Raw genomic sequence first — 12,887 nt, 5'->3', positions numbered from 1 at the left:
GAGATGTTGCATAAAGCTGAAGGAGCCGAAGACTGAACCCTAAGTGCTGAGGCTAAGGCCCTTATCCAGACCCTCTTTCAGGAACTCCAAGATTTCAGTATTGCGAGGATACAGGAAGTCAATGTGTTTGGCCGAAGCATATTCCCGGAACACATCCCAGATCCTATGGTAGCATGAGGAAGTAGAAGCTCTCCTTGATTGCAAAAGGGTATTGACCACTGCTTCTAAAATACCTAGTTGTTGAAGTCTTTCTTTTACAAGACCCATACCCCCAATTTGAGGCGTTCCGGATGAGGATGGAATATTGGGCCCTGCGTTAGCAGATCTGCCATAACAGGAACAGGCCAAGGTTGTTCCTGGCTCATCGTAGACAATGGGGGGGAACCACTGCCTCCGAGGCCAAATCGGAATTATGGCTATAACCTTCTTTCCTTTCGACCAAACCTTCCGCAGGAACCTGGGTATCATGGGTAGGGGAGGAAACGCATACCCCAGATCGAATGACCAAGGAAGAGAGAGAGCATCCTGGCCCATTGCCTGACTGTCCGGGTGGAGAGAGAGAGAGAAGTAATTCTCTACCCGATGATTCTGGGAGGACACCATCAGGTCGATCTGGGGCATGCCCCACCGACGGGCAATCCATGCAAAGACTGCCGGGTGAAGTTTCCATTCTCCCGGAAGAATTTCCTTTCTGCTGAGGAAGTCCGCAATCACGTTCTCCGAACCTGGAAGATCGCCTTCAGACCCTGTAGATTGGTCATGGCGATTGTTCACATATGATGCAACCGCTCTGTTGTCTGTTTTGATTAGCACCCAGGAATTTAAGATCTGCCAAGATGGCCTTGGAAACAGTTCTCAGTTCTCTTAGATTTGAGTGTAGCTGACTCGGGTCCACTTCCCTTGAGTCCATGTGGAATTGAAGTGGGCACCCCATCCAAAAGAACTGGCATCTGTTGTAATAACCGTCCAAGGAGGTTCCTCGAAGCCTGATGCCAAATTCTTCTTGTTCTTCCACCAGTTCAACCCTTTCCTCACGGGCAGGGGTAGAGAGATCCTTTGCTCCCAATCTGTTCCCACTCTGTCGAACTGGAGAAGGAAGCAATTCTGGACCGGACGAAACTTCCACTGGGCCCATTTTACCAACCCAATAGTTGATGTCAAAGAACCCAGCAGACTCATGACTTCTCTTGCAGAGGCAGTCTCGAGACCTTGTAGCTTCCCTACTTTGTCTCTGACTTTTGTGACCCTTTCTGGAGACAGGAAAACGTGGGCAGATACAGTGTTCATCACTGCTCCGTGGAATATGATAGTCTGCGAAGGAATCAGGGAGCTTTTCTCCACGTTCAGAAGCCAACCGTGGTCTTGAAGAATATTCATCGCCACCAACGTATGATGAGCTACCATCCTTTGAGATGGACCTATGATAAGGATGTCGTCCAGGTAATGGAAGATCTCGATTCCTTTCTCCCTTATGAAGCCTATCAAAGTGACAAGAACTTTCGAGAACGTTCTTGGCGCCAAACTGAGGCCAAACGGTAGTCCCCGGAACTGAAAGTGCCTTCCTAGCGCCCAGAACCTGAGAAACTGCATATGATCTTGGTTTATGGGGATTTGGTAGTAGGCGTCCCTCAAGTCTATGGTGGTCATCCAGTCTCATCTTTTGATGCTCTTCAAGATGGTCTGTAACGATTCCATTTTGAATGTTCTTACGTCGAGCATGGAGTTTACCCCTTTCAAGTTCAAGATGAGACGCCACTTTCCCTGGGGTTTTGGGGCCAAGAACACTGTGGAGTAAACCCCAAGGAACCTTTCCTGTCTTGAAACTTCTTCCACCACTTTTTGTTCCAGAAGAGTAGAAATGCAGGTCCTCGTGGCCCTTTGTTTGGTGCCTACCAACACCCTGGATTTTTTTTGAAGAAAGCGGATTTTTGGCGAGAGGAAAATTCTATCCTGGAACCCTCATTTATGATGGAAGTGACCCACACGTCAGAAATATTTTTGGCCCACACGGGGTAGAGGAACTTCAGTCTTCCCACAGTCCCCAAACAGGCCTGAAGACCTTCAGAAGTTCTTCCCAGAGGTTCTAGCTCCTCTTCCTCTGGAAGCCTTATTGGAAGAAGAGTGTGAGAAGGATTTCCATGAAGAATTTCTGGAATACTCCCTTCCCTGTTTAGAGCTCCTGCTGTCCCGAAAGGACCGATTCTTGAAGCGCTTATTCTTCCAGGAGGAGGGAAAGCTCTTTCTGCTCACCTGAGGCAAAAATGCCTTTTCCCCATCAGCAGCTTTTTGAATAGACTCCTCCAGAATTTTGCCAAATAGGAGATCCCCCTGGAATGGAAGGCCACACAAGGACGCCTTAGAGGCATAGTCCGCTCCCCATGACAGGGCCATACTCTTGGCCATCATGCGAGTGATGTCTAGGGAGGCTTCTGAACAGAATTCCGTGGCAAGGCTAAAGTCCTTGGGGCTCTCCAAAAGATGTTCCCGACGGACACCCCGGTCAATGTCCTCCAAGTTAGTAAGGCCCTGGAGAGAGTGGTCAGAGCCACTGCCGGATGAAGGGCGGAGCCCAGGGCCAAGTAGGCTTTAATCAAATCTCCATCCATAATCTTTTCCATAGGCTCTCTGAGATATGCCATGGAGTCAATAGGAAGCGTAGTTTTCTTTGCCATATGAATCACCACAGCGTCAATCTTAGGAACCGAATTCCACAGGCAGCAGTCCACGGCAGAGAAAGGATAAATCCTCGTGAATTTATTTTTCAAGGTGGATTTCCTTTCTGGCTTATTCCATTCTTGAAGGATCATGTCCTTGATCGAGGAATGCACCGGGAAGGTAGGTCTATTCCTCAAAGTCCTCAAAGAACCTGTCAGCCTCTCTCACTACAGACTTTTCTTCCGTAAGGCTAAGAGTGTCTTTGAGAAGGGTAATAAGTCTATCAATAGACTTCGAGTCAAGAGACCTGGAGGTATATTCAACTTCCTCCTCACCATCATCTGAGACCTCCCACACATCAGGGTCTTCTCCAGAGCTGGAAGACTGAGGTTCCGCTCTGCGTCTTACTCGGACCACTAGACACCGTGGTAGATTTAAAGCCCTCAGCAATAGCTTGGGAAATCCAGCGTTTAAGGTCATCCTGTGGGGAACTCCCACTGGGGGCATCTGCCGCTTCCAATAAGCATTCCCTGCAGAGGTTCCTTCCATGGGGAGCAGGTGATGAACAATTAATGCATTTATTGGACTTTTCCCTTGATTTCCTTGCTGGGGAATCCAGATGCTTGCTGGGGCTGAAATAAAGCCATATATAACATATATTACAGGCTCAGTTTGGCACTCTTTTAACAACCCCCCCCCCCCCCCCTAGAAAAAAATTAATGGCTCATCTATGTTTTCTAGAGAGGGATCTCGCAGAGGCAGAGGGAGAATCCATACTAAAAAGGAGAATCAAAGGGAATTCAATACACAATTCCCAAAAGGAGGCAGAAGCAGACTGACAAGAAAAGAAAAACCCCAAATCATCAGCACAGAAGAGTTAGAAATCCTACCTCAATGACAGAAAAATTCCTCCAGGCAAAACAGCAAATGCAGAAACTGCAGAGAACTCAGGAACCGAAATGCCAGCTCTTGAACAGCTGATACAGCGCCTAGGCAGAGAAAGCTGGATCACCGAGTTTAAATAGAGCTGGAAAGCGTCCGGCCCGCGCATGCGCAGACCGCTGGAACGCACACTATGCGTTCCAAACGGTCGCGGCTGAAAATCGCATCACTTCCGGTTTCGCCGGCCCGGCCGCGACGTCACTTCCGCCTGTTGGAACACACACCGCGTTCCAGCCAACCACGTTGGCCACACCAGGAACCCACAGGCAACAACAGAGGGCACCCCTGCTGCAGCAGAGAGGGACTCCACCCTCAGGAAAGATCACTCAGCACACCAGTAAGTAAACAGGGTCCCCCCACAGGAGGACCCCCATAGTATGGATCCCAAACACTGCCACCAATGCTAGGGGAGGGAATTTTTAGACCCCAGTTGCTAGGGGCAAGACAAACAACAAGGGGAATTTTTAAGGAGGACCAACCCCATAATGTCAGATTACCTGTAGCCGTGTTTCCCTCAGAACACCAAATCCCACGCAGCAGTTCAGTACTTACACAGAACCTGACCCAGTTAGTCCTGCTCATGCAGGCTGTTTACTGGGTCCTTCAAATGAAGAGAGGCTGAACTCCATTTGGAACGAACCCACGACAAACGCAGGAAGGTGGCCATAAAATAAAAAGTAAAAAGTCCTGTAGAACTTGACAGGAAAAAAGAATGAGGTGTAAGGGGAAGAGGGACTCTTTATACCCATCAGTCTAATTAATTAATCTAATTAATTCCTGCCTGTGACTGCTAAGGGAGGAGCTACCCATAAGTGATGCTGCCATGAGAAATAGCCAGGAATATGATATTTCTCTATTGGTATTATATCCATGAATATTCTATATTATTAACAGTACTAAATATATATGAATAATATAGTAAGTTATAAGTGGATAGTGTGTAAATGTATGGGTATATATATATACACATTTACACATATACACATTTGTCTCTGGGTTGTTTGTAGTATTCCATCCCCCTTTTGACTGTTAGACATCATACCTTATTTTAGGTTTTATCTTTAATGTTTACATTAATCACATTACTTGGCTCAGACTTGAATGAATAGGGTGATAGAGAGAAATCCTGTGTCTGTCTTAGCCTTGTAATACAAAATGGAGTCACCTCTGTTCTAAGAGTGACTGGCAGTATACAATTTTAATATCTGTCTTATAACAAATGTCTGCCGATATAAATATACTGACAGTTTAAGTACACAACTCAGTGTAAAATTAAATAAAACCAGATAGAATACCAGAGCATCCCTACTGTCCATACGCAATTACAGTCCATTTCTACAACTTTGGTACAATTAACCTACATCTGTTTATGCCATAATCATTACTTTACATACACCCTATTATACACCCTGCAGCTCAAGACTTACATTTGGTAATACGGGCCTTCCACTGCAATACCTCTACACGCAGCCCTCACTATGCCTTCACTCCATATATCACATATGGCCCTCTGTGGGCAATCCACTATGACACAATGTCTGCCACACATTTGAGAAATTATATTCAACATTTCCAGCTTTACAAGGGTCAACTACAACCCTGTCATACTATGGTTGACTATTCCTCTCAGCCTTGTTATGCCCACGCAATTCCTTCCTTTACGACCCTCTCTCTGCACTTCTGAGAACCAAGAACCTCTCATTACACATTTAACCATATTCAGGCCTCCTCGGTCTGTCACGGTTTTACCTAAGACTTGTATAATCCACAACTCCTGTCACAGTAAACTAGAGATGTTCCGATCTTTCTCATACATACTTCAGGTCCTTCTTGTGGAAGGACTCACAGTGGGAACTTGTGGCAAAACTAGCAACTTATTTGTATAAGAGACTGAGTTGGTTTGACTATTTCCATTTCACGAACAGAATATGGACATATTGTTCGTCAGTCGAACCAACTACCGAACAGGAAGACCACCCAGAGGAGTTGTGTGTCTCCAGTTGAGTACTGTAACACCTTAAAACCGCAAGGTTCTAAATGGTTGGATGGGTGGCCGCCGTTCGTATGACTGAACGCGGGCGGTGGCCATCTCTGCTCACGGACGCCCAGCGGTGTTTGGTTGTTGAGTGCGTGGAACTATAATCGGACACTCGACCTCAGGATCACTGCTGAACTGAATCATGTTCGTACGTGCGTTTCCTTTCGTCTAGAAAAGCGGCATTTGACTGAATTGAACGAACGACCATCAGGCACACCACTACCCAGTTTATGAACCCTTATATTCGTTTAATCGTGAGAACCCCTGAAAGAAGACTGGTCAAAGCATTCAACCGCATGGAACTGTTTTGGGGCTTCACCTTGTGGCTGACCGGTCTAAACTTCACTCGAATGGTGTTCCTCTTCTACCAAACGAATCTGAGCAGTATTTAGACAGATTGGGTGCTCATATCCCTGCTATTTGGTGAAGTTCTGATTAATATTATGTTATAATGTTTTAAAATATTGTTTAATTTTCTGTGCTTGGGAGATAATCTAATTAACGAAATGTCCTTACGCAATTATCTTCCAAGTACAGAAAAGGATCATGGGAAATGTGTCTTTTTTTTACCTGTCCTCCACAAGGTCCACCAGGGGAAACCCCTAGAATGTAATTAAAGAAACCCCTTGCATGTAAAGCCAACTGTGGCTCAATAAAAACCAGTTGACTCACAAAGCTGTGTATCGTCCAGTTGTTGGGGAATGGAGATAGGATTGCCATGCTACGCTTTATTTGAATGCTGATTACTTCTACCAGCGGAGATATTGCTGTTAATACTTCCTCTCCGCTACAGAACTCATAATTAAACACAGCACTACTAGGTATCTTATTTATATCCATATTGACAATCATAAGTTCTATTATCTAGGTTTCTACTATCCCTACTTATCATCATGGTAACGCTTTAATCCTTAACCACAACACAGGTACTTTATACCCTAACTTCAATAAGGACTTATACTATACTGGACATGTTTCCTTTTACGTTTCCATTGTGTCTTTAGGTTCCTCTCTATGATATTCCTTTCTCAAGCTCAACCATACACTAGTTGGGCAAGATACGGACGTTCCAACATGGAGAATACACAATACCAGAAAACAGGTAACTACAATGCAAAAAAGAGAAAACATAGGGCAATATTGCCGTACATAGAGTTATACTAAAATCTGTAAAGGTGCACTCTCAAACCCCAATTGATTAAAGGCTTATCAGTATATTGAAGAATATCTTCGTATCAATGTCGCAGCATATAGGGGAGAAATAAAAAGATAATAGTGCAGAGTTTCTATAGCAGTATAAACCTTTTAATAAGCATTGCACTTACAAGATAAAATCAATTAGCAGGCACATCACCAAGAAGTCGCTCAATACAGAAAGCATGAACTCCCTCAGAAATGATGTAGAAAAAGTGGGGTCCTTCTGGTAGCGCCAGGAATAAAGTAGTATAAAATAACATATAAAAAGAAACTAACAACATAAAAACTAAAGCCCTACGCGTTTCGTTTAAATACATTGATACAAAGATATTCTTCAATATACTGATAAGCCTTCAATCAATTGGGGTTTGTGAGTGCACCTTTACAGATTTTAGTATTACTCTGTGTACTGCAATATTGCCCTATGTTTTCTCTTTTTTGCATTGTAGTTACCTGTTTTCTGGTATTGTGTATTCTCTATTGTTGAGGACCCGGAGGAGTCCTATTCTACATGCAAATTATTGTTAAATTGGGGTAAATTAGTTTTACTTTTTTACCTTTGTTTCTCCATTCCCACTGAGGTGTTTCTGATATGCTTGGTATATTTGTACGTTCCAACATGCTCTCTATCAATTAATTAAGTTTCTATTCCCCTACATTACTTAGGGATATATCAACTGGCTGTAAAGGGTATTGGTGTGTGCCATATTATGGTATATTTGTAATTCAGTCATGCAAGACCTACACTCTCATTCTCATGCGGAGCTATTTGTCCATCGGCCCAACTCATAGCTAGAGCCTTGCTCTTACCTCTCTAGGTTTTAGATAGGGCCTCACATGTCATGCCCACTCCTAGAATCTCCTACTTGTCACCAAGAGGCCAACATTCCCGCCACATCGTTCGGTGGCCTCAGTCCCTCGGCCAATTCATAGCTAGAGCCTCTCAGAGCCACGTGGCACTTAGAAGGTCCTCACCTTTCCCTCATTTAGCTAATTTTTTGCCAATTCGGCACTATGCAAGCCGCCAGTGGTTATACTATTACTTACATGACTGTCACATTTACTCTACATGTATATGTTGCACACCTCAAAACTAGTAACATATTTCAATCCAGGCTCCTCAGCCAACCCCACCTAGCCTATGCACTCCAGCTGTAACCCAAGATACCCCAGCCCCAGTTCCTGGGGATCTTGTACCATGCCACTTTTACTGCCGAGCTCCGACATAAAGGCGTGACATTCCCTTCTTTGGTTCGGAAAACTGTGCTGTATAGACTCTGGTTTCTACCTCTGGGCTCCCCTACCTTGTGTCGGCACCCAAGCTGGAAACACAAACAGCATGACAGGGATGTAGGCCAAGATGGCTCCCATCCTCATAAACAACTGTGACACTAGTGACGTTTAGAATCTCCTGACTTCGGAAGTCTTACCCTCCCATGTAGTACCCTACGTCATGCTCGTTACTTCCATCCCCTCAGCATTACACCACCAGTGTCAGGGTACCTGAAGTCTCTACCTCCGAGAGAGGTAAAGACTTAGACGTTCATCCGTCCGGACGGGCTGTTTCCTCTGTTCCTCGCGGTCTATCCGGTCACGTAAACGCCGGCCGCGAGGGACTCACTTCCTTTTCTAGCATGACGTCCGGAAACCGACGTCATGACGCCAACCCGGAACGACCTGTCACTCAATCCTTCAGAGACTAATCAGGACTCGTCGGAGGCGTGTCCACCCTTCCGAGCCAGGGTATTTATACTTGCTTCTCCCATTTGCTCATTGCCCTGTCGTGGTTCTAGTCTGCCTAGTCACACAGTGCTCTTGTATTTCTGTTATCCCTTTGGTTCTGACCCGGCTTGTTTGACTTACTCTGTTTATCTCTGTTACCCTTGACCCGGCTTGTTCCTCGCTTACCTGTCTTCTCGTTCCCTCGACCTCGGCTTGTCTTTGACTATTCTCTATATTCTCCGTACGTTAGTCCGGCCATTCTAAGGTCCGGTATACGTATCCTGTACCTGTTTGTACTCTGCGTGTTGGATCCCTGTCCCGATCCTGACATTACGACAGGGCCAATGGATCCTGCAAGTACAAACAGTCAGCTTGGTCCTTCTGACTCTAGGTTCGAAGCCATGGAGCACAGAATGGATCAGATGGCGCTAGCACTACAGGCGTTATTGTCTCGTGCTAATAACCCGCCTGAGGAGACGCGTACTACTTCTATTTCTCCTGTGAGCTCAGGTCTAGAGGTAGCCACTGTAGGTGCCTCTTCCCGTATTTCACCACCAGTACGTTATGGCGGCTCACCTGAGAAGTGTCGTGGCTTTCTTAACCAGATCAGTATCCACTTTGAATTACAACCTCGCTCCTATCCTACAGATAGGGCGAAGGTTGGATTTATTATCACCTTACTCATTGAGAAAGCTCTGAGATGGGCCAACCCATTATGGGAGAATGATAACCCTCTGGTATACAATTATAATGCCTTTGTAGCTGCCTTTAGAAGAACTTTTGACCCTCCTGGTAGAAAGGTCAATGCAGCTAGATTACTGTTGCGCCTGAGACAAGAGAACCGAACTCTTGTGGATTATGCACTAGAGTTCAGGTCTTTGGCGGCAGAAGTTAAGTGGAACGAGCAGGCATATATAGATGTATTTTTGAATGGGCTATCAGATGTAATCCTCGACGAGGTTGCTACTAGAGAGCTTCCTGAAAATTTGGAGGATTTAATTTCATTCATTTCTCGTATTGATGAGCGTTTAAGAGAGAGACAGAACACTCGAGAGAGGAACCTTAGACCTTCATTTAAATTAGCCCCCGCATTTCAAAGTCCTGATTCCACTACCTCACTATGTCCTGAACCTATGCAGATAGGCAATACTCGCCTCTCAGAGGAGGAGAGGCAGTACAGGAGAAGGGAGGGATTATGCATGTATTGTGGAGTCAGAGGTCACCTACGCCTGAATTGTCCTAATCGTTCGGGAAACGCCCGCACCTAAGTTTCTCTAGAGGACAGGCCTTGGGTGTTTCTATTTTGTCCTCTACGCATAATTATAAAGATCACAGGCTTCTGCTACCAGTTTCTTTAACTTGGGAAAGGGGAGTACTAAGGACCATGGCTTTGATAGATTCCGGCGCTGCTGAGAATTTTATCGATCAAGTCTTTGCTACTAAACACACTATCCCATCCCAGTTAAGGGATACACCCTTGGCCGTTGAGGCCATAGATGGTAGACCTTTACTTGAGCCTGTTATCTCTCGTGAGACCATCCCAGTTAGCTTAACTGTTGGTATCTTACACGAGGAAGACTTTCTTCTCCTTCTGTTCCCATAGTCCTGGGTTACCCATGGTTAAAAAGACATAACCCTATTATTGATTGGGAGTTAGGGGAGATACTCTCATGGGGTCAGGGTTGCCAGGAGAATTGTTTACGGAGGGTTTCTCCATTGGGTGTAATTAACACACCAGGTAGTTCTACCCAGTCTACAGAAATACAGATACCGCCTCTGTACCTAGATTTAAAAGCAGTATTCGACAAGAGGAATGCTGATACTCTACCTCCACACAGGACCTTTGATTGTAAAATTAACTTACTACCTGGTACCATGCCTCCGAGGGGCAATGTATACCCCCTATCCACTAAGGAGAATTCAGTTCTAGAGGAGTATATTCGGGAGAATCTAGACAAAGGATTCATTAGGAGATCTTCTTCTCCTGCCGGGGCTGGTTTTTTTTTTGTTAAAAAGAAGGATGGTTCACTAAGACCTTGCATTGATTACCGAGGTTTGAATAAGATAACCATCAGAAATGCCTATCCGATTCCCTTGATTACCGAGCTGTTTGATCGTCTGAAAGGCTCTAAAATTTTCACCAAGTTGGATCTCAGAGGGGCATATAACTTGGTGAGAATCCAGAAGGGCCACAAGTGGATGACAGCGTTCAATACCCGTTATGGGCATTATGAGTACACGGTCATGCCTTTTGGCCTCTGTAACGCACCTGCAGTATTTCAGGATTTGATTAATGAGGTTCTTAGGGAATTTCAGCATGATTGTGTTATTGTATACCTGGATGACATACTGATACACTCTAGAGAGGTTGAGACCCACCACAGACAGGTCAGAAAGGTATTACACAAACTCCTGCAACATGGCTTATACTGTAAATTGGAGAAATGTAGCTTTGACCAGTCTCAGATAGACTTTCTTGGATACGTGATTTCTGGGGAGGGCTTGAAGATGGATCCTGACAAACTCCAGTCCATTTTAGAATGGCCTTTGCCTAAGGGACTCAAGGCTATTCAGAGGTTTATTGGTTTCTCCAATTATTATAGACGCTTCATTAAGGGATACTCTTCTATTATTGCACCTATTACCAATATGACCAGACAGGGGGCTGACACTAAGACTTGGTCTAATGAAGCTCTCGCTGCTTTCAAGACTCTCAAGGATCTTTTTGCTTCTGCTCCAATTCTAGTCCATCCTGATACGACCCTGCCGTTCCTACTCGAGGTCGATGCCTCTGAGACAGGCGTAGGGGCTGTTCTGTCGCAAAGGTTAGGGGTGGATAAACCACTACACCCTTGTGGTTTTTTTTCTAAGAAACTGTCTGGCCCTGAAAGTAGATATGACATTGGCGACAGGGAACTCTTAGCGGTCATTATGGCCTTAAAGGAGTGGAGACATTTATTGGAGGGGACCTTACATCCTGTCACTATTTTGACGGATCACAAGAACTTGTCTTATATTGGGGAAGCTAAGCGACTGTCCGCCAGACAAGCTCGTTGGTCCTTATTCCTGACCCACTTCAATTATGTGCTTACTTATAGACCTGGTTCTAAGAACACCAAAGCCGATGCTTTGTCTCGCCAATATGAACCTTCTACTATATCTGAACCGGTTCTTTCCTCTATAGTTCCGAAATGCAATATTGTCGCCAACACGAATCTCAGGATTCACTCTCCATTACTTGCCGAGATCATTAAACTGCAACATCTAGCTCCTAAACAGACTCCTGAGGGTCGACGTTTCGTTCCTCCTGTTCTACAACTGGAACTGTTGCAATGTTTTCACAACAGCAAGGTGGCTGGACATCCTGGTATTTGCAAGACATGTGCTTTGATCTCTAAGGACTTCTGGTGGCCTGATTTACGGAGGGATATTAAAGATTTCATCGGTGCATGTGAGGTTTGTACTAAGACCAAGCAACCTCATACTCTTCCCTGTGGATTTCTGCACCCCTTAGAGGTTCCAGAGAAGCCATGGTCCTGTTTGGCTATGGACTTTATTGTCGATTTGCCTATCTCTAAAAAACAGACTGTTATCCTCACCGTGGTTGACAGATTCACCAAGATGGCTCACTTCGTTCCCCTGCCTAAACTCCCGTCTTCTCCCGAAGTGGAGATATTCGCAAGGGAGATTTTTCGATTGCATGGGATACCCTCCCAAATTGTATCTGACAGAGGTTCCCAATTTGTTTCCCGTTTTTGGAGGTCCTGGGTATCAAATTGAATTTCTCTTCTGCCTATCATCCTCAGTCTAACGGAGCTGCTGAACGCACCAACCAAAAGATTGAACAATATTTACGTTGTTTTGTTTCCGAACACCAGGACGATTGGGTTGGTTTGATTCCTTGGGCGGAGTTTGCACACAACAATCTTGTTTGTGATTCTACTCGTTCAAGCCCCTTCTTCATGAATTACGGCTTTCATCCATCTATTCTCCCTTCGGCTTCTTCTTCCCAGGGGGTGCCGTCGGTTGATGTTCATGTTGCCAATTTGAGGAAGTTGTGGGATCAGACTCGACAGATTCTTCTGCACAATTCTATGCTGGTTAAGAAGCACGCTGATAAACGTAGAAGGGCGGCTCCGGTGTTTGTTCCAGGTGATAGAGTATGGTTGAGTACAAGAAACATCCGTTTAAAAGTGCCTTCCATAAAGTTCGCTCCGCGTTATATTGGACCTTACAGGGTGCTAACTCGCATTAACCCGGTTGCGTATCGTCTAGCTCTTCCTACTGCCTTACGCATCCCTAACTCATTTCATGTTTCATTGTTGAAACCACT

The sequence above is a fragment of the Pelobates fuscus genome, chromosome 12 (assembly GCF_036172605.1).
Source record: "Pelobates fuscus isolate aPelFus1 chromosome 12, aPelFus1.pri, whole genome shotgun sequence".
In the NCBI taxonomy this organism is placed as follows: Eukaryota; Metazoa; Chordata; class Amphibia; order Anura; family Pelobatidae; genus Pelobates; species Pelobates fuscus.
This window is presented reverse-complemented; position numbering follows the sequence as displayed.